The 27,841-nt window shown below is 38.8% G+C and overlaps 1 protein-coding gene and 1 pseudogene across 13 annotated transcripts in view; one reads left to right on the forward strand and one right to left on the reverse strand.

Annotated features, from left to right (window-relative positions):
* Nucleotides 1-27,841, reverse strand: part of USP54 (ubiquitin specific peptidase 54) — a 135,423-nt gene that overhangs the window by 71,903 nt on the left and 35,679 nt on the right. For 7 of the 13 annotated variants that reach the window (XM_047825280.1, XM_047825278.1, XM_047825277.1 and 4 more), the window contains exon 2: nucleotides 12,470-12,507. The exons of 4 other annotated variants lie outside the window; for them this stretch is intronic. The gene's annotated coding sequence lies outside the window, so the exon portion shown is untranslated. Of the gene's footprint in view, nucleotides 1-3,306; nucleotides 3,333-12,469; nucleotides 12,508-13,097; nucleotides 13,142-27,841 lie in introns of those variants that run through there. 2 more of the 13 variants (XM_047825273.1, XM_047825275.1) reach the window with 2 other exon arrangements.
* On the forward strand, nucleotides 27,349-27,639 carry LOC125147888 (40S ribosomal protein S27-like; annotated as a pseudogene).

Consider the following 27,841-nt stretch of genomic DNA (forward strand, 5'->3'; position numbering starts at 1 on the left):
TATCTGTTATTGTGGGTTACATTATCACAAAATTTTACCAAAGCTTCTTTTACTTGTCATATAATCCATCTTTCTGTTTATAAATTGTGACTCTACCTATACATACAGAAAAAGTATGAACTACATATATATATATAAACTTTCCATATAATTCTTTCATCTTATCAAGCAAGATATTTTTTTAATGTTTACTTATTTGTTTTGGGGGGGGGGGTGAGAGACAGAGAGAGAGAGAGAGAGAGAGAGAGAGAGAGAATCCCAAGCAGATTCCAAAAAGAAAAAAAATTGGTGAGCATGTAATATACATTACAAGTGAGCATGACACTTAAGTGTCAGTCTATTCCAAAGAAGGTGTCCACATACAGTTTCAATAGAGAATCTTGCTTAGTTTTTATGTCATTATATGATGATTAAAAATAGCCACCACCTAGAGTCGATGGGGAGGGCAGGGGTGGGTGGGAAATGGGTGATGGCTATTGAGGAGGGCACTTGTTGGGATGAGCACTGGGTGTTGTATGTAAGTGATGTATCATGGGAATCTACTCCTGAAGCTAAGAGCATACTGTATACTCTGTATGTTAGCTAACTTGACAATAAATTATATTTTAAAAATAAATAAATAAAATAACCACCACCTGGATAATGGCAACTAAGCTGTATGTACAAATTTATTCAAATTTAAATTAAAAATGCTCCCATAGCCTATTACCCGGTACTCCTCTCTGATTGATTTTGCCCCTCACAGTAGCAACCAATGGACTCTCAGCATTCTGCAGAGAACAGTCCTAGACTACAACAAACTGAGAGATAGCAGGCTACCTGGCAGCTATTTATTCCCAAACTCTACAGAAAATATATCATCATCTTTACCCACATTTACTAGTTTCCAGCCAAGTCTTAAAACTAGGAAGTAATCAATCAAAGGTGGAAAGAGGAGAAAGAGCACCTAAGAAATTACTGTGTTGCTCTCAACTCTGAATAAATTATAGTGACCTGTATTATACTATTGCTGAATAGACTCTGAAGAGCCCTAAATAAGTTCTGTTCATAATTTTTTTCCACTAAAGGTATAATTGACAAATAAAATTATAATGTAGTATATAATAGAGTATAAAATGTGATTATGTGATATATGTATACACTGTGAAAGGACTCCCATAATCAAGTTAATTTAACACATACTAGAAAGAGAATAGAAAAGATAAAACGAAGAGCTCGATTTTTGAAAAGATAAATAAAACTGACAAATCTTTAGCTACACTAAGAGAGAAGACTCACAAATATACTCAGAAATGAAAGAGGGGCACTTGGGTGGCTCACTAAGCATATGACTCTTGATTTCAGCTCAGGTCATGATCTCAGGGTTCATGGGATTGAGCTCCACCTAGACCTCTGTGCTGACAGGCTGACAGTATGATCCTGCTTGGAATTTTCTCTCTCCCTTTCTGCCCCTCCCCCACTGGCATACATGCACATACTCTCTCTCTCAAATACATAAACTACCAACAAAAAAAAAGAAGAAGTGAAAGAGGAGCCATTTACAATAACTGAAATCATGAGAATCATAAGAAACTACTGTAAAGACTCTTAACTATAGAGAACTGAGGGTAGGAGGAAAGGTGGGTGGGAATGGGTTAAACAGGTGAGGGGTATTAAGAAGGGCACTTGTGATGAGCACTGGATGTCCCAGGAAACCAATATTACACTGCATGTTAACTAACTGCAATTTAAATAAAACTTTGGAGAAAAAAAAACAAAAAAGTGTTTTGTTTTTGTTTTTGTTCTTTTTTGAGAGAGAGAAAAAGGGCAAAAGTGAGTGAGGGGCAGAGGCAGGCAGAGGGAGAGAGAGAGAATCCCAGGAGGGACAAGAGAGAGAAAGAGAGCAGGGCTCACCTGAAGTGAGGCTCATGTATTTTAGTATCCAAAAACTATCAAGAACTGATGGAACTCAACACCCAAAACACAAATAATCCAGTGAAGAAATGGGCAAAAGACATGAATAGATACTTCTCCAAAGAAAACATCCAGAGGGCCAACCAACACGTGAAAAAATGCTCAACTTCGCTCATCATCAGGGAAACACAAATCAAAACCACAATGAGATACCACCTCACACCTGTCAGAATGGCTAAAATTAAGAACTCAGGCAACAACAGATGTTGGTGAGGATGCGGAGAAAGAAGATCTCTGATGGGGTGCCTGGGTGGCTCAGTTGGTTAAGCGTCTGACTTCAGCTCACATCATGATCTCATAGTTCATGAGTTCCAGCCCGCATCGGGCTCTGTGCTGACAGCTCAGAGCCTGGAGACTACTTTGGATTCAGTGTCTCCCTCTCTCTGCCCATCCCCTGCTCACACTCTGTCTCTCTCTCTCTCAAAAATAATAAATAAACATTAAAAAGAAAGATCTCTTTTGCACTGCTGGTGGGAATGCAAACTAGTACAGCCACTCTGGAAAACTGTAGGGAGGTTCCTCAAAAAATTAAAAATAGAACTACCCTATGACACAGCAATTATACTACTAGGTATTTATCCAAGGGATACAGGTGTGCTGTTTTGAAGGGGCACATGCACCCCAATGTTTATAGCAGCACTATCAACAACAGCCAAATTATGGAAAGAGCCAAATGTCCATTGACAGATAAATGGATAAAGAAGATGTGGTATATATATATACAATGGAGTATTACTCGGCAATCAAAAAGAATGAAATCTTGCCATTTGCAACTACATGGATGGAACTAGAGGGTATTATGCTAAGCGAAATTAGTCAGAGAAAGACAAATATATGACTTCACTCATATGAGCACTTTAAGATACAAAACAGATGAACATAAGGGAAGGGAAGCAAAAATAACATAAAAACAGGGAAGGGGAGAAAACATAAGAGACTCTTAAATACAGAGAACAAACAAGGGTTGCTGGAGAGTTTGGGGGGGGGCGCTAAATGGGTAAGGGGCATTAAGGAATCTACTCCTGAAATCATTATTGCACTATATGCTAACTTAGATGTAAATTTAAAAATAATTAATTTAAAAAAAAGAAAAAAGTAGACCTTACCAAAATTAAAATATTTTGTTAATTGTTGATTTGCTAATAAAACAAAAGTATTTTACTTTAATATTTATTAGAACATTACAACTCAAAAAAATAAAATTTAAAAAAAAAAAGCAGGACCCCTGTATTATACGAGCTTCAGGGTCCATAGAATCTGAGTCCTATTACAGAAAATGGGTCCCTATAGTATATGTTACTTGAGAAAAAACATAATTCAAAAGCTACTTTAAATTCAGTAATACTGGGGTACCTGGGTGGCTCAGTCAGTTAAGCATCCAACTCTTGATATTGGCTCAGGTCGTGATCTCCCAGTTGTGAGATCAAGCTCCATGCTGGGCTCCTCGCTGGTGTGGAGACTGCTTGGGATTCTCTGTCTCTCTCTCTCTCTCTCTCTCTCTGCCCTTCCCCAAGTTCATGCACACAAGCATGTGCTCTCTCTCAAAATAAACATTTAAAAAATAAGAAATTCAGTAATACCAATAAATTTGTATTTTACTAATCAAAGCAACATCTAGTATGTCAGTCATTGTATTTAGTTTATTAGCACTAAATCGGTAAATTATACTGTTGATGTACATTTGGATTTTGGATTCTTGAACCTATTGTGATAATTCCACCAAGGATCCACAGCTGACAAAATAAAAATGACAGGGCTTGGGGCACCTGGGTGATTCAGTCAGTCAAGCCTCCAATTTCAGCTCAGGTCATGATCTTGCAGTTTGTGAGTTCGAGCCGTGCATCGGGCTCTGTGCTGACAGCTCAGAGCCTGAAGCCTGCTTCAGATTCTGTGTCTCCCTCTTTCTCTCTTCCCCTGCTTGCTCACACACTCTCTCACTCACTCTCTCTCCCTCTCTCTCTCTCTCAAAAATAAACAAACATTAAAAAAATTTTTTTTTAGTGACAGGGCTTATTACATTTTATCTTTAACGTTTTAAAATGTTTGTTTATTTTTGAGAGACAGAGTGCACACGAGCGGGGGAGAGACAGATAGAGAGGGAGACACACAATCTGAAGCAGGTTCCAGGCTCTGAGCTGTCAGCACAGAGCCGGATGCCAGGCTTGAACTCACCAACCGTGATATCATGACCTCAGCTGAAGTCGGATATTAACTAAGCCACCCAGGCACCCCAACAGGGCTAATTTAAAAGATCATAGCTCAGGGCACCTGGGTGGCTTAGTTGGTTGAGTGTCAGACTCTTGATTTCAGCTCAGGTCATGATCTTGCAGTTTGTGGGATCGAGCCCAGTGTTGGGCTCTGCGCTGACAGTGCAGAGACTACTTGGAATTCTCTCTCTCCCTCTCTGCCCCTCCCCTGCTCTCTCTCTCTCTCAAAAACAAAACAAAAAAAAAAAACCAAAAAACTTAAAAGATCATAGCTCAAGACTGCCAGCCTTAAAAGTAATGTTCTAGAAGCTAATTTAGGGAAAAAAATGTTATTTCTCTGTATTAATGAAATACAAAGAATAATTACTTCACAAGTATATCCAGTACCTCAAAATGTACTGCCATTTTTCTGAGGCCAAAGTAATAAACCAGACTATAGCAGAAGCTACTCTAATTATCCCCTACTGTATTCCTCATCAACAAAGTCAGCCTCTCTTAGCCGATGTTTCTAAAAAACACAAAATAGTCATTCAAATGTTTGCTGAAATGAAACTGGCTTGTGTGTAAGAGAGATGAGGCCTAGAGGAGCACTTGGCCAGGAAGAAAGAGCCTGTCACCCTAAGAGATAGTGGGGTAAATGAGGTTCATAGATCTACAGGTTATTAGCATTGGAGACTTCATTATAAATGGGACATGAAATTGGCTAAGACCAATGAAGTGTAGAAATTATTTGTTGCTACAAATCCTGGGGACCCTTTGATGAGACCAGGTAAAAGGTGTAGAAAGCTTAGAAGGGATTAGGTCTTTTAAGGAAATTTATTTCATAATAAAAAAAGCTCGTTGAAGTCTCTAAGTAAACATTACTAATTTCATGTGTGGAGAATATGACATTTATATAAATGATAGCATCAAAGTATCTCCATGAAAATATTTATTAACTGCAAGGTAAAAGATACTATTAACTTTACTGTGGAGCAACCTGGCAGAAACCACATTAATCAACAATCAAGGTCAACCTCACCTGCAATAATACATACTAACATCATGAATCCTATTGTAATAATACACTGAGAAGGACACAACATTTGCAGTATTCTTGCCTAAATCATATGACCTCAGTCCAATCATGAGAAAACATCAGAAAAGTCCAAATCAAAAAACATTTGATAAAATAACTGGTCAATATTCTCCAAAAATGTCAAAGTTATAAAAGACAAAGACTGAGGAATTTTTACAGAATGCAGGAGACTAAAGAAGAAAAGCACCTAAAATGCAATGTGAGAACCTAGATAGGCTCCTGGAACAAAAAAGAACACTGGCGGACAAACTTGTGAAATTTGAAAAATGTCTTTAGTTATTAGTAGTATTGTACCAATACTAATTTCCTGGTTCTGATCATTGTACTATGGTTATATAAGATGATAACACTAGAGGAAGCTGGCTGAACTATTTTTGCAACTTTTCTGTAAGTCCAAAATTGGTTCAAAATTAAAAAAAAAAACTTTAAACTGTATAAATAATTCATTGAAGGAGATGGAACCTTGAACCCAACAGGGAACAGAGAGGCATTTGGAAGAATAAGATCTATATGCATAAAGGTAAGTGGACTAAGATTTACAGGAAAAGAGGAGACATTGACATAGTTTGTGATCCTGGTAAACTGGAGTCCAGTGAAGCCTTCATGTGAAATCTCTGGGTTTATTATGTTTAACATCACCGTATAGCAGTTAATGGGTTCTTCTATCAGTTCAGGAACCTGTTTCTCAGAACTTGATTTACCCAGAATGAACTATTAGAAAACGTTTTAAATCCACAAGAATAAGTAAATGTAAAAAAAGGGGGGGGGGCTTATTATGGTGATGGAATTATGGATTTTTTATACCCTTTTCTCTATTTTCTAAATTATCCATAATTCATGGATATATTATCTATAATTCATTATTTTCTTAAGTAAAACTAAAACTGGGATTTAAACTCATTTTCCCTAAAAATACAACGAAAGGATTCTGGACCAGAGGTAACCAATCATTGAAGACACCTAATATGCTAAGAATATGAAAGCTGTTTAAAAAATTTTTTTTTCAACGTTTATTTATTTTTGGGACAGAGAGACAGAGCATGAACGGGGGAGGGACAGAGAGAGAGGGAGACACAGAATCGGAAACAGGCTCCAGGCTCTGAGCCATCAGTCCAGAGCCCGACACGGGGCTCGAACTCACGGACCGCAAGATCGTGACCTGGCTGAAGTCGGACGCTTAACCGACTGCGCCACCCAGGCGCCCCAAAAGCTGTTTAATAACTAGTAACTATTTCTTTTTAGAAACAGGGGGCTAGATTTGGATGTCTATTTCCTTTCATTCTATTCTCATTGTAACTGCTGCTAAGGTTCAGACCCTCACCACCTCTGGTTCAAAGCACCACCTTACTGACTCACTGCCAAGCCTCCAATCCTACATGTAACTACAAGAGGACTCCTAAAATACCACATTACTCTCTTTTTCAAAAATCTTTAATGGCTCCCAGGAGGGACATTCTTTTGGCTAGAGAAAAATGGTACTTTTCTAATTCATAAAAGGGAAAATTAATGGATGGATTTTTTTACAAGTTTCTGTCCCATAATTTTTTGTCTTCCTATTCTAGTACTAATAGGGCAAAAACATGAACAAATAGCAAACTTAAAGAAAAAAAAAAAGCAGTTAACCAGACCTATTTTGACAGCTTTTTTTTCTTATTGACTCATTTTCATGATTGTGATTTTTATACTACATATTTTTATATACACATATTCTTCCAGTAAAATTAACTATTAATTTATAAAATGAATTCAATATGCCTGGCGCCTGCACAAAGTTTGAAAATTATTAGATCTTACCACTATTTCCAGCTACAACTTCTATTCTCTCATTCATTGATCAGAAATTTCACTGAGCACCTATTATGTGCCCCTCACTCATCCTCCACTCTAGGTAAGCTGGACTCTTTATGTATAATGAATATGCTCTGTACTCTACTCCCTCAGCACCTTGGCTCTAATATTACCTCCACCAGGAGTGCCTTTCCTTTCCATTTCTTCTTGTTAAAAATCGTAAGTATCCTGCAATCAAAAGCTGCATCAAAAGCGTTCCCAGGGGCGCCTGAGTGGCTCAGTGAGTTAGATGATCTTAGATGACTCTTGATTTGGGCTCAGGTCATGACATCACCATTTGGGAAACTGAGCTCTCCCACCCTTCCCAGGACAGCACAGAGCCTGGTTGGGATTTTCAACCTCTCTCTCTCTCTCTCTCTCTCTCTCTCTCTCTCTCTCTCTCTCCCCCTCCCCTGCTCATGCTATCTCTCTCTCCCTCCCTCTCTCTCTCTCTCAAAATGAATAAACTTTAAAATTTTTCTGGGGGAGCCTGGATGTCTCAGTTGGTTAAGCGTGGGACTTTGGTTCAGGTCATGATTCTCACGGCTATGTTCAAGCCCCACCTTGGGCACTGTGTGGAAAGCTCGGAGACTGGAGCCTGGTCAGATTCTGAGTCTCAGTCTCTCTCTGTCCCTCCCCCGCTAGCTCGCACTCACTCTCTCTCTCAAAAATAAACATCAAAAAAATTTTAATTTCTTAAAAAATAAAAATAAATAAATAAAAAGCATTCCCAGATTCCTTCTCTCTTTCACCTTTCCATTTTCACTTATTTCATCCTCTTCTGTGGTCTCAGCACATGTGGAACATTCCCACATGTTACAGTTATTTGTGTATATGGACTATAGCATATATTCCTTAAGGGCATCTTTTTATTCCACACAAAGGTTGAATATATAGGCAGTGAATCGCTGAAAGTTTAATTGAAAGAGAACACTTTTTGTTTGAAGGGATAAGTACCTAGAACAACCAATTCCAACACCCTGATAAATTCTGACTTTCCTTAAATAAAAGAGCCCCCCAAATGCCCATATCTAGCTTGCGATACCGTAGGTTTTTTCTAATGGAGACTCTAACAATTGAATCAATATATGCTTCTGATTCAAGCTTGAAAATAAAGAGATAAGCATCTACAACCATACAAAAAGGCTAAGTATTTGTTGATTTATGGGCTAGTTATCTCAAACTCCCCAGTGAATACAGTTACTCAACTCAAACAATTTCCTGAGGGTTGGACTTTGGCAGCTTCAAATTATTACATCATGTACAACAACAAGAACTGTATGCTGATAAAAAATAGAAAGTCTTATTTTTCCTTTTATAAGAACTTAGAAAACTGTCACGTAAACAAATTTTCCAAAACCAATTGGAAAGAAAATACAAAGCCAAGAAGACATGTTTCACTTTGTTGTAACTGACAAACTCAGAAATGGCAGTTGCAGGCTACTTAGCCCATCCTTATAAGGATCCAGAGTTGTAAAGATAATTTACTGACTTCTGAGGGAAGCAGCATGATAGTAGAGAGAACACAGTGGTTAAAAGTGCAGGCTCTGCAGGGCCAACTACATTGCATAACCTCAGGAAACACCATACTCACAGTGGAGATCCAAGGGGTACCATTCCCAGAGAACACAATGTGAATTATACAATTTAGGGTTCAGAGTTAGCAAAGTAGAACAGATCTGGACTCCACCACCTAACAACTAACAATTGTATCATCTTAACCAAGTTACTGAAGTCTCAGGCACCTCATCAGTAAAATGGGATTAATAAATAACATCTAAATCATGGGATTGTTGTGGAGCTTAAATGCAATAATGTATACATGTTTAATTAGCCTAGTACCTGGTATTAGTAAGTGAGGCATAAATGCTTTGATGATGATGATAAAGAATAAGATGAATCTACATTCCAATCCTGCTCTATGACTTTCAGGTCATTTACTACCTATAATATATATGATCTGCTGAGAGTATTCAACAAAATTATATATGCAAAATATTTAGGGCCAGGTACAAAATAGGAACTCTGATTATGATTCCTAGGGGATTTGGGGGGGGGGGGGGCACCTGGCTGGCTCAGTTAGTACAGCATGCAAACTCTCTTAAAAAAATTTTTTTTTAATGTTTTATTTATTTTTGAGAGAGAGAGAGAGAGAGAGAATGAACAGGGGAGGGGCAGAGAGAGAGAGAGAGAGAGAGACAGAATCTGAAGCAGGCTCCAGGCTCTGAGCTGACAGCACAGAGCCTGACACGGGGCTTGAACTCATGAACCGCGAGATCATGACCCAAGCATAAATCAGACGCTTAACCAACTGAGCCACACAGGCACCCCTAGAGCATTCAACTCTTGATCTCAGGGTCGTGAGTTTGAGTCCCACATTGGGCATAGGGTTTCCTTTAAAAAAAAAAAAAGTGATCATGATGATTGGCCATCCCCTATACGTCTCTTCTTCCCTCTCCCTTTCTCTCTTACATGTACAAATACACACACATAAACTTAACGTAAAGTTGTATGACATTAAACTATAATTGTTAGCATAAACCCAAAGCCATATCAAAATGAAGGCAAATGTATTCTAAAAATAATGCATTCTGAATACAATTCACCTAGACTACTATAGTAACTTCCAAACCATTTTTCCCTTTCTAATCCCATCTATAAAATATTGCCAAAAGCAAACTCTGATCAATCACTATTTATGTATGTAGCTTAGAAAACTTCAGTGACAAAATACAGTCAAAACTCCTTGGCCTTAAATGACCTTCTATAATCTTAACCCATGCATGTTTCCAACCTCATTTACCACTAATCCCCTTAAAACATACACACACACACACACAAAGTTTTCTGTGTATACTCAATAAGGAATATTACTTCCTTTCCCACTCCCATCTTCTCAGTCCTACCTAATACAAGTAATCCTCTCCACTCAGCAAACCTGTTTGAAGAAGCCATTCTGCTGGCAATTTATAGCAATAGAGATTAATGATAGTCACACCCTATCAGGAAGGAGTAGTCATTTATATTAACTCATTTTCCAAAGGATTGTCTAAATATGGCTCCTTACCAATTGGGACATATTCCCTCCCTCCCTCCCAGGAACTTCATTCATCAGTACTTAACCAATATACCTGTACTTTATTAGAATACAATATAGGAAGTTACACTTCCTTACACCCAACAGATGCTCAATACTTACTAAGTTAAAGAATGAATGAAGAGCTAAGCTTTGTAAAACACATTTTTCAGTTTCGGGATTAATTCAGTTGTAAGTATACCAAGTCATCTCTCTGTCTCTTCCTTGAATGTACTGCCTACATCATATCATACCTAAATCACACCTTCTGTTTCCAAAAGGTCTATGGAAGAAAGATACTCTATGGCCAGAAGGACTAACACAATATTCTTTCTCAAACACACTGCTAATAGCACCAAACTAGTTAACAGCAGGGGTTAAAGGAAAGAGAATCCATAGCAATTATATTAGGCTCCAACATGGCAAAATGATAACTATGAGTTGCATAAAGTTGCCTTATATTATCCTCTGGCTCGATAACTTAGAACTAGAGATTTTTTTCCCCTAATTTTTTAAACCCCTAAAGCTTCTTAATTTAAATGCTTGATTGCAATGATGCTCTATTTATGAATCATTATAAACACACCACTACCCCAATTCTTTCAGCACAAACAATAATAAAAGCATGATGGCTCTATCAACAAGAGGAAAATAGGGATGCCACTGACTATACTGGCTTGACTCATTTCTGCTGGAAGAACACTGGTACTGAATGGCACAAGCAACTCCAGTGACAGAGGCCAAGCACATGACTGGGAAAGTGACAGAGGATAGCAAGAAAAGAAGGGCATCTATAAAGAACCCCTCCTCAGGGTGCCTGGGTGGCTCAGTTGGTTAAGCATCTGACTCTTGATTTTGGCTTGGGTCATGATCTCATAGTTCATGAGTTAGAGCCCCACATCAGGCTCTGTGCTGACAGTGCAGAGCCCACTTGGGATTCTCTGTCACCCTCTCTCTCAAAACCAAATAAATAAACTTAAAAAAAAAAAAGCACCCTCCTCTATGGGAGCAGGAGGTGGAGGAATGGGCAGGGATCCACTGAAATCTACTCCAAAAACCTTCACAATACTCAAAAACATGCTACCAGACTCCAGGTTTTGAGCCAGTTAAAATCCTAGGTCTAACACAACTAAGAGACTTGCAGCAAAATATAGCTATAAAATTAGAATAGCAGTCACCACTTAATGAGCACCAACTCTGAGTTAGGCACCAGACGTCTGATATGCCCTTTAATTCCTGCAACGAATCTGCCAAATAGGGATTATTCTCATTTTGCAGGAAAAAAAAACCATGTTCCTTCTACCCATGCATGGCTGCTGCTGACCAGAGGGATATTACTACTTACGTGGCAGAATTGTACTGGTAATTAGAAGGAAACGCAAAGTACTTAGCATAGGAACTAGCACCTGCCACATTGTAAAAACTCAGGAAATCATTACTGTACAAGTGCAACTATCACTTGAATAAATGACTCAATTGAACAGCAATAACATCCCATGAACAAGTTTTCCCTCACACTGTCTACCATAAATATTACTTTAATTAGCAATACTTTCGGAGAACTAAAGGTGTGCACATGTACAGCTTCTTAGCTGAGGATCAATACAATCCAAAGAAATAAAAAGCCCTTTATGAAAGTGATATCTGACTCAATGTGAACACCAAATATTAAATATTTTACTTTCAAAAGGATTATAGATCTCACACCTCAAGTGAGCAGCAACTAATGAACAAATCTAACTTTCCAAAAAAATAATTCCCAGAATCATCTGTTATCCTGAAGTACTCAGCAAACCATTTCCCAGAATTAACAACATATTACTATAATCTATAGTGAATTTTGCCAAAAACATTCTGCTGAGAGGAAAAAAGAATTATTCTGCTTCTGGAAGCAAATACTACTTTCCAGCTTATCCACAAAACAGATCTTTTCTTTGTTATTACTTTTATCAATATATTAATACTGAAAATATTTAAAAAATCACAAATAACCTTCTATTTGAAGGGAATTTAAAATACTAAACCTGTAACACTTGCTTTAATCTTAATGAGCTCAAGAAAATCTATGAGAATTTTTTTTAACCAGTAATAAACATCAAATTTCCAAAGCTTTAATTGAAACAGAGAAGAGTAAAAAAACAAAAACAAAACAAAAAACAAAAACAAAAACAAAAAACCCAGAAGCCCTTCTAAAAGTAAAGAGAGTTCAACACCCTCAATTTCAAAGTTTAAACCTTTGCTATTCAGAGCAACACTTCACAAAGACTGACCAGACACAAAGACTGTATCCCTCCATCCACTCAGTTTTGCCACAAGCACAATACTCACCAGACAGCACGCTCAACCTCCAGCAATTCCAAGGGCGTCTGTGGGGTAAAGGATGGAGAAATGAGGAGGGTCAAGGAAAGAGCTAGAGGTGTGGGGAGGGAAGGGTATGGGAGGGAGGAGACAACTGCAGCTAGCAACAATGGGAAACTGTGAATCTAAACCACAAAGGCTTCCTGCAGAACAGGATAACAGGGGAAGGGCAATTCTTTTTACCACCTACCAGGAGCTCAGAACTGACAATTCATGATAAAGCTAAAAAGATGGAGCCTCCAATTAAATGTAAACAAGGTAAACTTAAGAAAGTAACCACAAATAACTTGAAAGGACATATCTCAAACTTCATAGAGGCTTAAGAAAAACAATTAGGAGACTGTTTTCTCTAGGGGCATTCCTGATGACAAAGGTCAGCAGTGTAACAATAAGGTTTGCAGGATAGCAGCTGCTTCCAAACGGAGGGCCAGCCCTAAAAAACATTCCTTTGCAGTACAGTCAAAAGGAGCACTAGAAGAAGACACATTTGTATTACCAAAACAATGTTACTGTTTAAATCCTTAATTCAGAATTCCAAGACCTGCAAAACTCCTCCTTAAACAAGACTCTCTTAAAGAAAGTTATTGTGTGAACTGACCAGTTAATTGAATTCCAGAATCAATTTTAAAATCCTTGGGATCTCAAAGGTTCCCAAAACCAAAGGCAAAGACAGTGAAAGATCTCCACCCCTCTCTCAGGGAAGAGGCCAAGTTATGTCACCAAGAACAAACAGCAGGCAGAGTCCTGCCCCTAAGCATGTGATCAGTCAGCCCAGAACTTACATTTGCAGGCAGGGCACAAAGGCCCCAGAGGACCAACACACACCCTTCTATGTTATTACTCCCAGTTATAAAACAGCTTTATTGAAAGTTGTTGTTTTATAAGCATACTGATTAAAAAAAAATTCATCAGCAGAATCCCTGCCATATATGAAGGTCTGCTGTATTTCTTCTATAATTTGCAAAAAAATATATGAGTTGACTTATAAAAAGATTTAATTAAGATTTATTAGTAAAATTAAACATATTCAGGCACTGCCCAAAACTAATTAAGCTCTTACATTTTAACAATACACTAAAGTATTCCTTTCACAGCAGGAAGCGTACCCAAATTAAAAAAAAAAGATACTGTTGTTCTTTTGCTAACCATTAGTATTCTAACAGGTCTCCTAGTGGTAGGTGGGGGTGGAGATGTCATTTCAAAGTGTGAAACATAGGCTTTCTACTAATCAGTGCTAACTGCAAAGAAAGAATGTACAAATAACAATGCCAAGCTCTCTAATCAAGTCATTCAGTGATGGTTATACATTTGTTGTGGGACTAATCAAATAAACTAGAGTACTGGGGCAGAGTTAACAAATCTTCAACCCTGGTTACAATTTAACCAGATAAATAACTTTACATATATTAGCCAGGCAAGGGAGGTGATCCACAGGAAAATCTCACCCTAACAGATTACAATCTCTTTTGAAACCCCTCAGAAAATAATTCACATAAAACTCTCCTATATCATTATACTCCACCTTGTCTAAGTTATTTTTTGACATTTCTTAATTCCTTTTCAAGACAGCACAAGAGGTTCTGTCTCACATAACAGAGACAACTCTCCGCCAACCACTGGGCCTCTCCACCTAAAATAAATTGAGTAACTACAGGTTTCTGCTATTTAAGTGCCAGACTGCCTGTAGGAAAGTTTTTGTGAGCATGATTGCTAGGTCAAGAGGGAGAGTGATATATATGGTTTCAGATGTCATGTGTAAATGTCCAGGGATCCTAAAGCTGGATGACTTTTGCTACAATAGTACTTTGTAAAACTGTGCCTCAACAAAACTTGTCATATTGTTCAAGTACTATGTAAGGAGTGTTACACATAATAGCCTACCTTTGACCATAATAAACAAACACCTCAGGAAAAAAACATATAAATATCATGAGCAGGGAGGAACTACCTCTAAGATGTGGACAAAGCAATCAAGAGAAATGGGGGGCAGGAGTCAATGGAAGAACACAGGCTAAAAAGTCCCTCTTGGTCTGATCCCACAACTTTTCATAATCGGTCTCCACTAGCAGGCAGGATAGGGTACAGCAGAATGTTCAATTTAATGAAAGAACATTTTGCTTCTCTTAAAGTCATAAAAGAAACAATTGCTCTAAGAAAAACCAAGGTGACTCCTCCTGAAGTAACCCCAAAGCAAAACCATTTTTGTTGGTTTTTATTCCTGAGATGCTAACGATAATGCTGATGTTGGCAGTAAAGGCAAGAGCTGAGTGGCTCCAGAGAAGCCAAACTGTAAAATAAAAGCCTCTTGATTCTAGCACTCCAGAGGGTAGTGAGGAAGTCTGTGAACTTTTAAATAAACTATGGAGGATTGACATAGGAAGCAGCAGGGTAGAGACTGCTTTATATCAAGTGGAAGCCCATAAAAACAGTAGCATTTGATCCCTAGGCTATATGCTGACAGGAAAAGAAAAAAAAAAAACAGCTTAATACAAAGCTGTTAAACTGGAGTTATGGAAAATGAAACTAAGAAATGAACTTGATCTTAGTTAACAAGGAACACAAGAAAAAATATTCTAGCTTTTTGACTCTATGTTGTATGGAAGAATATACTGGAAAATCAATGGATAACAAGAGAATCTATACATTTGATTTGTATCTAGTGGTTTTTTTTTAGTTTATTTATTTTTTATTTATTTTGAGAGAGAGAGAGCGCATGCATGGGTGCACGAGTGGGGGAGGGGCAGAGACAGAGAGAGAGAGAGAGAGAGAGAGAGAGAGAGAGAGAATTCCAAGCAGGCTTGGCACTGTCAGCCCAGTGCCCAACAAAGGGCTCAAACCCACAAACAGTGAAATCATGCCCTGAGCCAAAGTGAAGAGTCGGACACACAACTGACTGAGCCACCCATGTGTCCCTCTAGTTTTATTCTGAGATTTATTCACATCGTTGGTAAGTAGTGTGTATACCTTCAATATCTGGTTATTTCACTCAGGTACACATTATTGAGAAGAGGTATTACTGCAGACAAGAAAGAGATAAAAAAAAAAAAACTAATCTTAAGGACACATTTGAGAGAAACTTTGGCTGTTAAGCATAGTCCTAAGCAGTAAAACCATCCAAGAAAACTTCTGTGTATTTTTAACACAAATGGACTCTAAAAAAGAGGAAAGTCAGTCAGGGACCCATTATTTGGGTCTCTGTTGTTATAATATCATCATTATTTAAATTCATATATTAAATTACATCTTGCATCTTTCTAAAAATTACCTCAGGGGCGCCTGGGTGGCGCAGTCGGTTAAGCGTCCGACTTCAGCCAGGTCACGATCTCGCGGTCTGTGAGTTCGAGCCCCGCATCGGGCTCTGGGCTGATGGCTCAGAGCCTGGAGCCTGTTTCCGATTCTGTGTCTCCCTCTCTCTCTGCCCCTCCCCCATTCATGCTCTGTCTCTCTCTGTCCCAAAAATAAATAAACGTTGAAAAAATAAATAAAAATAAAAATTACCTCAAATAGCATTGTCATTATGAATATTAGCCAACATATCTCTAGAACAAGGACTTAAATTTTCTCAAAATAGACTGAAAGCTCCTAGAGAGCAGCAAGAATGTGAAATATCTTTCAAGTGCACTATAGGCATCACCTAATTCTAGTCTCAGAGCAAACAGTAAAAAATACGAATCTGTCATTCTCTTTTAAACCTTAAACCTGCTAGTTTAAGGTATAATCAAAAAAGAAGAAAATGATGATGGGGAAGAAAGTTGACTAAATATTGAATGCCAGTAAAAGTTACGTTGGTAGCCTATTCCTGTTCCAGAGAAGATAAATTCAGGTGATCTTATCAGACCACACAGATTTTGAACTTACTACTTCTGCAAATAGAGGAAGCCACTCAGGTCTAGTTATGATGCTTCTATACTAAGACTCTCCCTCCAATTTTCTCAAACCATATCTGATCCCTAATCCTGTATTTTTCTCATGTTCACCTGCTGTATTCTTATTCTAAACCTCTTCAAATCCTTAGACAACACAATCACTTCTAGAGCTCTTTCTTCTAGTGTTCTTACTCCAAATCTGTGAAGATTTGGGGCAGACACACAAGAGGAGTAAGGGACAAGTGGTGACAGTGTCAAAAGTCCAGGATGTCACAAACTAAAATGGGGAACTGGGGTGCCTGGGTGGCTCAGTCGGTTGAGCGTCCAATTTTGCCTCAGGTCATGATCTCGTGGTTTGTGGGTTCAAGCCCCGCATTGGGCTCTGTGCTGACAGCTCAGAGCCTGGAGTCTGCTTCAGGTTCTGTGTGTGTACGTGTCTCTCTCTGTCCCTCCTTTGCTCACACTGTCTTCTCTCAAAATAGATAAACAATTATAAAAAAACTAAAATGGGGAATAAACTGAAGAGCAATTTGCTCCTGGTTCTGATAACACCTCCCTTTGTCTCTGAAATGACTGTGTGCTGAAATAGAAGGTATCTCCTTAAAAGCCTTTAAGAAACAAATTGAACCATTATTTTCCAATAATTTCACTATTGGGCATTTACCCAAAGAAAAGAAAAAGACTAATTTGAAAAGATACATGCAACCCCATGTTTACTGCAGCATTATTTACAATAGCCAAGATATAGAAGCAACCTGTGTCCATCAACAGGTGAATGGATAAGGAAAATGTGGTGTATACACACACACACACACACACACACACACACACACACACACACACTGGAATATTACATGACCATAAAAAATATGAGGTTGTGCCATCTGAGACAAAATGGATGGACCTAGAGGGTATTATGCTAAATGAAATACAACTGAGAAAGACAAATACCATATGATTCCACTAATAAGTGGAATCTTTAAAAAAATGAATTAACAAAAAGCAGAACCAGACCTATAAATACAGAGAACAAACTAATGGTTGCTGGGAAGGGAAGCAAAATGTATGAAGGGAAGAGGGAGACTTTCAGTAATGGAATGAATAAGTCACAGCAATAAAAGGCACAGCATAAGGAATATAGTCAATGATACTGTAATAGCGATGTAATGGGACAAACGGTAGCTACACTTGTGGTGAAAACTTGTTAAATCACTAAGTTATGCACCTGAAACTAATGTAACATTATATATCAACTATACTCAAATAAAAGGAAAAGAGAGGCACCTGAGTGGCTCAGTTGGTTGAGCCTCCGACTTGGGCCCAGGTCATGATCTCACAGTTCACTAGTTTGAGCAGTCTGGAACCTGCTTCAGATTCTGTGTCTCCCACTCTCTCTCTCTGCCCCTCCCTGCCCACACTCTGGCTGTGTTTAATAAATGTTAAAAATATTTTTTAAAGGAAACAACAACAAAAGAACCAAATTGAGTTTACAGTTATGGTAAACTGTCAACAGCATAATTTCTATTTTTTGCAATATTGTTTCCTGAATGGTTTTTTGTCTTCCCTAACAGTAGTGAAAGCCTCTGAGATTTCCACCATACTTCAGCAAACTTAAACTGATTTGGGGTGGAGTTACAAAAAATGTGTTAGGATGTACATGGTAAAATTTTCCCCATGTCCGACTGAACCTTAAATATCACAAAACTGTGCCAGGACAATTCAATGAGGAAAGAATAGTCTCATTAAAAAATGGCATTGAGGGATGCTTGAGTGGCTAAGTCAGTTGAGCATCCAACTCTCAATTTTGTCTCAAGTCATGATCCCAGGGTCGTGGGATGGAGCCCCACATTAGGCTCCATGTTGAGCACAGAGCCTACTTAAGATTCTTTCTTTCTCTCCCTCTGACCGCCTCTGCTGCTCACTCTCTCTCTATATATAAATTTTTATTTTTTTTTAATTTTAAATGTTTATTTATTTTTGAGAGAGAGAACACAGTGGGAAAGGGGCAGAGAGAGGGAAACACAGAATCTGAAGCAGGCTCCAAGCTCTGAGCTTTAAGCATAACACAGCCCAACGTGAGGCTCAAACCCAGGAACCATGAGATCATGACCTAAGCCAAAGTCAGATGCTTAACCAACTGAGCCACCCAGGCACCCCAATAAAAAAAATATTTGATGGCCCTGAGGGGCACCTGGGTGGCTTAGTCGGTTAAGCATCTGACTCAATGTCAGCTCAGGTCTTGATCTCAGTCAGGGTCATGAGTTCAAGCCTTGTATTGGGCTCTAAGCTGGCTGTGAAGCCTACTTAAAAAAAAAAAAAAGGCATTGGGGCACCTGGGTGGCTCAGTCGATTAAGCGTCCGACTTAGGCCAGGTCATGATCTCACAGTTCGTGGGTTTGAGCCCCGCATCAGGCTCTGTGCTGACAGCTCAGAGCCTGGAGCCTGCTTTGGATTCTATGTCTCCCTCTCTCTGCCCCTTCCCCATTCACACTCTGTCTCTCTCTCAAAAATAAATAAACATTAAAAAAAAAAAAAAGGCATTGAGGCAACTGGATATCCATATGCAAGAGAATGAACTTGGACTCCTATCACACACCACATGTAAAAATTAACTTAAAATGGGATCAGAGCACCTGGATGGCTCAGTCAGTTGAGCATCTGACTCCTGATTTTGGCTCAGGTCATGATCCCAGGGTGGTGGGATCAAGTCCAGCACCAGGCTCTGTGCTGACAGAGCAGAGCCTGCTTGGGATTCTCTTTCTCCCATTCTCTCTCTGCCCTTTCCCTGCTTGCATGTGTGTTCTCTCACTCTCTTTAAAATATTAAAAAAGCAGGGGCACCTGGGTGGCTCAGTCAGTTAAGCGTCTGACTCCTGATCTCAGCTTGGGTCATGATCTCATGTTTCATGAGATTGGGCCCCATGTCAGGCTTTGTGCTGACAGCACAGAGCCTACCTGGGATTCTCTCTCTCTCTCTCTCTCTCTCTCTCTCTCTCTCTCTCTCTCTCTCTCAAGATAAAATAAAGTTAAAAAAAATAAAATACTAAAAAAACAAACATGGCACATTCAAAATGGGGTCAAATATCTGGGGCACCTGGGTGGTTCAGTCACAGTTCATGAGACTGAGCCCACAATGGACTCTGTGCTGACAGCATGGAGCCTGCTTAGGATTCTCTCTCCCTCTCTTTCTCTCTGCCCCTCCCTCTCTCAAAATAAATAAATTTCTTATAAAATGGGGTCGGGGTACCTGGGTGGTTCAGTCAGTTGAGCATCCAACTCCTGATTTCAGTTCAGGTTATGGTCTCACAGTTGGTGAGTTCGAACCCCACATCAGCCCTACTGACAGTGCAGAACCTGCTTGGGATTCTTCCTCTGTCCCTCTCTCTCTGCCCCTCACATGCTCTCTCTCAAAATGAATAAAAAATTTTCAAAAAAAAAGGAAATTCAAAATTCAAAAATGTGGTCAAATATCTAAATGAATGAGCTAAAACTATAAAACTTTTAGAAGGGGAGCCTGGGTGGCTCAGTCAGTTACGTGTCAACTCTTGATTTCGGCTCAGGTCTCACAGTGGTAGGATTAAGCCCCAAGTCAGGCTCCGCACTGGGTATGGTGTCTGCTTGAGATTCTCTCTCTCCCCCTCCCTCTGCCCCTACCCTGCTCACGCATGCATGCACTCGCATACACACATGCACATGCTCTCTCTCTCTCTCTCAAAAAATAAAAAACCCGTACACGAATGTTCATAGTAGCGTTTTTCATACTAGCCAAAAAGTAGAAACAATCCAAATATACACCATCTAATGAATGGATAAATTGTGGTACATTCATACAATGGTACAGTATTCAACCAACCATTATAAGAATGAAGTACTGGACACCTGGGTGGCTCAGTTGGTTAAGCGTCCGATTTCGGCTCAGGTCATGGTCTCACAGTTCTTGAGTTCAAGCCCCATGTCAGGCTCTGTGCTGACAGCTCAGAGCCTGGAGCCTGCTTCAGATTCTGTGTCTTCCTCTCTCTCTGCCCCTCCCCTGCTTGTGCGCTCTCTCTCTCTCTCTCTCAAGAATAAAAACACTAGAAAAAAATTTTTTTAAAGAATGAAGTACTAATATATGCTACAATCATATATGAACATTGAAAGCATGCTAAGTGAAAGAAGCCAATCACAAAAGACCTCTTATCTCATGATTCTAATTATATGAAATGTTCAGAATAGGCAAATTATAGAGACAGAAAGCAGCTGCATTGGGCTGAGAGGAGGTGTGAAGGAAATGGAAAGTGACTATAATAAGTATAGCATTTCTTCTAGGGGTGATAAAAATGTTCTAAAATTGATGTGGTGATGGTTGTTCCATGCTGCAAATATATTAAAAACTATTGGGGGTGCCTGGGTGGCTCCATGAGTTAAGCATCCAACTCGGTTTCAGTTCAAGTCATGATCTCACAGTTCCTGGGATTGAGCTCTACCTCAGGCTCTGCGCTGAGAGTGCAGAATTTGCTTGGGATCCTCTGTCTCTCCTCTCTCTCTGCCCCACTTCCCCCCAAAATAAATAGACTTAAAAAAAACCACTGAATTGTACACTTTAAATGGGTGACTTGTCTCGTATGTGAATTGTATCTCCGTAAAGATGTTTTTCAAGAAATCATGCTTTCTCTTTTTAAAAACAAGGACACTATTTCATGTCTGTGGTTTAAATTAGGTCCCAACAAACAGCAGCAGCTGCCACCTGGTAAAACAAGATGGCTTCAAATGCTTGGCAAACAATTTCTATGTGTATGAGATTTTGAACAGCTGTTTTTTAAGAATACATAAGCAAAGAAAATCAGTCTGTCATACATTCTTACACTCTGACATTGTCATTTAATTCAGGACAGAATGCAATCACTATTTTCCCTACATCAAGAAACCAACAGTAATACTATTGATTACACATATGTCCAAAATGGATGGAGACAGATAATTCACTTTGACAAAAATAAGGCTGAAAATGCCATCAAAATGGCAAGCAGCAAAAGTCAGAGTACATATCTTCTGTTCATGTGGAAAGACTGAACAGATGAACAAAGCAGGCTGAAGTGATACTTGCTGGGCATACTTATTGCTAAACAATTACAAACATTCCCCCATCTGTCTGTAGAAATCCTTCCTGATGCTTCTTGGGCATATTTCCCTAGAGTACTCCCTCAGAAGCTGATTTAAAACCATCTGTTTGATAAACAATTTGATTATTTCTAGGACGCACAGAAAACAGAGAGCTACCTTTGGTGGGTGAAAAAAGGGCAGAAGGAAAAAAAAGAAGGGCAGGTATTTACCTTCATTAAAGAGACATAAGTACTACTGGGAATGCAAGCTGGTATAGCCACTCTGGAAAACAGCATGGAGGTTCCTCAAAAAACTAAAAATAGAACTACCCTATGACCCAGCAATTGCACTACTAGGCATTTATCCACAGGATACAGATGTGCTGTTTCAAAGGGACACATGCACCCCCATGTTTATAGCAGCACTATCCACAATAGCCAAAGTATGGAAAGAGCCCAAATGTCCATTGATAGATGACTAGATAAAGAAGATGTGGTATATATACACAATGGAGTATTACTCAGCAATCACAAAAAAAAAAAAAGAAATCTTGCCATTTGCAACTACGTAGATGGAACTGGAGGGTATTATGCTAAGTGAAATTAGTCAGAGAAAGACAAATATCATATGACTTCACTCATATGAGGACTTTAAGAGACAAAACAGATGAGCATAAGGAAAGGGAGACAAAAATAATATAAAAACAGGGAAGGAGACAAAACAGAAGAGACTCATAAATATGGAGAATAAACTGAGGGTTACTGGAGGGGTTGTGGGAGGAGGGGATGGGATAAATGGATAAGAGGCACTAAGGAATCTACTCCTGAAATCATTGTTGCACTATATGCTAACTAATTTGGATGTAAATTTTAAAAAATAATAAAATTTAAAAAAATAAAAAAGAGACATAAGTACTACTCCTGAGTTGGTGATACAAACTGGAAACAGGGAAAAAGGGAGACATGGCAGCACATGATGGTTTGGGAAAGGAAATCACACCTTTGTGACAATTTATTTCCTTTCTTTTTTTTTTTTTTTTTTTAAGTAGGCTCCATGCCCAACATGGGGCTCAAACTCATGAACCCAAGATCAAGAGCCAGATGCTCCACTAACTGAGCCAGCCAGGCTTCCCAATTTATTTCCTTTTCTTAAACAAGCAAAGACTTTAAATGTGCAGTTCACAGAAGGAAAAAAAAAGGACAATAAAGACAGGAAAAATGTCCTATCCAATTTTTAAAATGCAAAACAAAAACGGGCACCTTGGTGGCTCAGTCAGTTAAGCTACTGACTCTTGATTTCAGCTTAGGTCATGATCTCACAGCTCATGGGATTGAGCCCCGTGTCAGGCTCTGCGCTAACAATATGAGGCCTACTCGGGATTCTCTTTCTCTCTTTCTCTGCCCCTCCCCTGCTCATACTGTCTCTGTCTCTTTCTCTCTCTCACTCTCAAAATAAATTTTAAGAAAACATTTTTTAAAAAAGAAAGATACATATCATTTTTCAGATCTCATATTGCCAAATGTTTAAAAGTTGGATAAAATCAGTGTAGGTGAGGATGCAGAGAAGGATACATTTTCATTTAGTCTTGACAGGAATAAAAAAATTTTGGCAGTATTTCTCAATTTTAAATGCTTATATATTTGTTTCAGCAATTCAACTTCTAGAAATTTACCCTGCAGTCAATGGATAACGTAAATGGATAAATGTAAGTGGATATTTATAGTTCTACTGTTTGTAATAAAAACTAAGTATCTTTCAATAGGGACTGGTTAAATTATGGTAAGTCTTATTTGGGAATATTTACAGAGGAAATAATATGTATAGGATTTACTTCAAAATAATCACATGTTGCAGCTGCTCTGGAAAGCAGTGTGGAGGTTCCTCAGAAAATTAAAAATAGACCTACCCTATGACCCAGCAATAGCACTGCTAGGAATTTACCCAAGGGATACAGGAGTACTGATGCATAGGGCCACTTGTACCCCAATGTTCATAGCAGCACTCTCAACAATAGCCAAATTATGGAAAGAGCCTAAATGTCCATCAACTGATGAATGGATAAAGAAATTGTGTTTTATATACACAATGGAATACTACATGGCAATGAGAAAGAATGAAATATGGCCCTTTGTAGCAACGTGGATGGAACTGGAGAGTGTGATGCTAAGTGAAATAAGCCATACAGAGAAAGACAGATACCATATGGTTTCACTCTTATGTGGATCTTGAGAAACTTAACAGAAACCCATGGGGGAGGGGAAGGAAAAAAAAAAAAAAAGAGGTTAGAGTGGGAGAGAGCCAAAGCATAAGAGACTCTTAAAAACTGAGAACAAACTGAGGGTTGATGGGGGGCGGGAGGGAGGGGAGGGTGGGTGATGGGTATTGAGGAGGGCACCTTCTGGGATGAGCACTGGGTGTTGTATGGAAAGCAATCTGACAATAAATTTCATATATTGAAAAAAAACAAAACCAAAATAATCACATGTTGACTAGTAAAGAGGGAGTATAGATAAAATACAATTGACCATGAAGTCAGTAATTTTCATTTCATTTCAGAAATTCAATAATTTTCATGAAGTTGGTCATGGGTACATGGAGGCTCACTATACTCTCCTTATTTTTGTATATGTTCAAAATTTTCCATAATAAATCTTATATTATTTATTTGAGAGACAGCATGTGCACGAACGAGCATGGGAGGGGTAGAGAGAGAAGGTGAGAGAGAACCCCAAGCAGGTGCTGTGCTGTCAGTGGAGAGCCCCATGTGGGGCCTGATCCTACAAACCATGAGATCATGACCTAGCCAAGATCAAGAGTCAGTCGCTTAGCCAACTGAGCCACCCAGGTACCCCAAAATTTTTCATAATAAAAATATACAAACCAGGGCACCTGGGTGGCTCAGTTGGCTAGGCATATGGTTCTTGGTTTCAGCTTGGGTCATGATCTCATGGTTGGTGGGTTCAAACCCTGCATTGGGCTCTGTGCTGGCAGCTCAGAGCCTGCTTGGGATCCTCTCTCTCTCTCCCTCTTTCTGCCCCTCCCCTGCTCACTTGCACATGCTCTCTTTTTCTTTCTCAAAATAAATAAATAAACTTTAAAAAATATATACATAAACCTATGAAACAACCTCACCAAAGATACTGAACAAAGGTACTGACGTAAAAAACTTTGAAAATTACTGGAGTCTGTAAAACTAAAAGCCCACGGAACTGCACATTAGCATCGTACCCTTGCTAATGAAGCTGTTTCCGTCAGGTGTACAGGTTAACAATTCTGAAACCATTACACATGTTTACTGGACCTGAACAATTAGGTAAATGAATGACAGTAGAAGGTTTCTCACTTTTGGAATGGGAAATTACAGATAAGCAGGAAGAAAAGGATAAAATGTTCCATTTGGTAATGAATTAGAGTTAGAATATTAACTTGTGTTTAACTTAATAAAAATACAGATGATTACACCTACAAATATTTTTATGTATGCATATACACATACATTTACTTACTTTGTCAACTGAGAGTGCTTAGAATCAGTGACACCCCAGTTGTAAAAACCACACCTGAAGCCAAGAATCTTAGTTTTTAATACCACTCTCCAATAAAACAAACCAAGGTTCTGTGAAGAAATGGCTAATTCCAGGACTGGGACAGGAAATATACAAGATGAGCCTGAGCATCTTATAATGTCAGAAAGTAAGGAAATGCTAAAAACAAAACAAGAATCCTAAAGTGACAGAAGTATATTAAAGGGACACAGGAGACAAACCAAATGAACTCCCAAAAGCCAAATCTGATTATAGCCTAAAGTACAAAAATAAATATCTATGAGTCCACACTGATATACGGAAATGATTAAATAAACAAATGGAGAACAAATCTCCCTTGCATAAGAATTCCAAATAATTTATATAAATATAACTGCAAGCATGGGGACCATAAATCCCACTCCTTAAGTATATGGAGATCTCCCTCCAAAAAGTACAGCATGAAAGAAGGGAAGACAGTACCTTTAGTGGAGAAACCTGACAACCTCAGCCAGGTGATTAAGGTCATTATCAACAATGATAAATCATGTCAATAATGTATACCCTTGAAATGATGTGATGAGAATACCACTGTATCTCTGGGATCCTCCACCCGTGAAAATTAATAAAGGGACACCTCAATAAGTGCACTCTGGATGCTAGAAGAGTAGGCTGTAAGGGAGAGTTGCACCACTCAGTGTCAATTACAGTAAGAATTGTCAATTACAGACCCAACAAGAGAATCACCATAAGGAAAAAATCCTTAATTATAGTTCCCAACAGAGAAAGATGTACATTGTATCTCCTACAAAAAATCTACTAACTCTGCAATTCAGCCAATGGAAAATCATCCTAAACTCTAGTTTTCCAATGGACTTTCATTCCAAACAACCCCTCACAACTTCCTCTTTCTCCATAAAATAATGTTCCTCTCCTTTGTTTGTGGGATTTGCCTATGGCTTTACCATAGCTTGCATGGCCTGAATTGCAATTCTCTGTTATTCCAAAATAAATCCATTTTTGCTGGTAAAATAAACTCTTTCATTTTTAAGGTTAACACACTTTAAAACCCATAACCTCAATCTAATTATAAGAATAGCATCAGGGGGCGCCTGGGTGGCGCAGTCGGTTAAGCGTCCGACTTCAGCCAGGTCACGAACTCGCGGTCCGTGAGTTCGAGCCCCGCGTCAGGCTCTGGGCTGATGGCTCAGAGTCTGGAGCCTGTTTCCGATTCTGTGTCTCCCTCTCTCTCTGCCCCTCCCCTGTTCATGCTCTGTCTCTCTCTGTCCCAAAAATAAATAAACGTTGAAAAAAAAAAATTTTTTTTAAATAAAAAAAAAAAAAAAGAACAGCATCAGGCAAATTCCAACAGAGAAGCACCCTAATACTCCTCAAAACTGTCAAGGTCAAGGGGGACCTTGGTGACTCAGTCAGTTAAGTGTCCACTTCTTGATTTTGGCTCAGGTCATGATCTCACAGTTTCTGGGATGAGCCCCACATCGGGCTCAATGCTGACAGTGCAGAGCCTGCTTGGGATTCTTTCTCCCTCTCTTTCTGTCCCTCCCTGACGTGTATGCAATCACACTTTCAAAATAAACATTAAAAAAAAACTGTTATGGTCATCAAAAATAAGGAAAGTGTGAGAAGCTGTGACAGCCAAAAAGAGCCTAAGGAGACATGACTGGTAAATGTAATGTGGTATCCTGGATGGGCCCCTGGGACAAAGAAAAGACATTAGATAAAAGGTGAGGAAATTTTAAATGGTTAGTAATAATGTATCAATATTGTTTTGTTAACTGTAATAAATCTACTCTAAGCTGTTAATAATAATGAATACTGGATGAAGAAGTATATGGAACTCTCTACCATCATTTCAATTTTCTGTAAATCTAAAACTGTTCTAAACAGAACCTGTTTTAAAGTTTATGAAAAAGGATAGGAAGTTATTAAAAATCAGTAGTATATTTTTTAAAAATCTCATGCAAATGAAAAATTACATAACAGGAAAAAAATAAATCTCACGCAAATAATTTCTACTGTATATACTACTCCAAAAAGGATATATCCCAGTGAAATACTATCTCATGGGAACTAGCCCAGATAAGGATTATAAAGATATTAAGAATATGTTTTGGGGGGGGTGCCTGGGTGGCGTCTGACTTCAGCTCAGGTCATGATCTCACGGTTCATGAGTTCAAGCCCCGTGTCAGGCTCTGTGCTGTCAGCTCAGAGCCTGGAGCCTGCTTCAGATTCTGTGTCTCCCTCTCTCTGCCCCTCCTCTGCTTGCGCTCTGTCTCTGTCTCTCAAAAATAAATAAATTTTTAAAAAAGGGAATATGTTTTTTGGCTTTCTGGAGGTAATGACCTTCCCATGAGAACATGCCCTTCATGAAGTACATCTTCCACCAGTCCCCAGAAGAGGAGAAGAGGAAACACAAGAAGTGCCTGCTGCAGAGCCTCAACTCCTGCTTCATGGATGTGAGGTGCCCACAGTGCTACATTACCACCATCTTTAGCCATGCACCAACAGTAGTTTGTGTGTTGGCTGCTCCACTGTCTTCTGCCAGCCTACAGGAGGAAAAGCAAGGCTTACAGAAGGATGCTCCTTCAGACAGAAGCAGCACAAAAAGCACCCTGAATCAAGATGAGGGGGAAACTATCTCAAATAACACATTTTAGATTTTTAAAAAAGAATATTTTTTAATTATAAAACAGAGTCTGGTTTAGGGAATATTATTACATTTTTACTAAGTGCTCTATCTATGCACAGACAGGACAAATTAGAGGACATTAGAATTTATTCCCCCTTATGATTAGAAGGAAACAAAGATTCTCTGATGTTCAGCATGATTATACTTACATTATATGATAA

Source organism: Prionailurus viverrinus, chromosome D2 (genome assembly GCF_022837055.1).
Source record: "Prionailurus viverrinus isolate Anna chromosome D2, UM_Priviv_1.0, whole genome shotgun sequence".
In the NCBI taxonomy this organism is placed as follows: domain Eukaryota; kingdom Metazoa; phylum Chordata; class Mammalia; order Carnivora; family Felidae; genus Prionailurus; species Prionailurus viverrinus.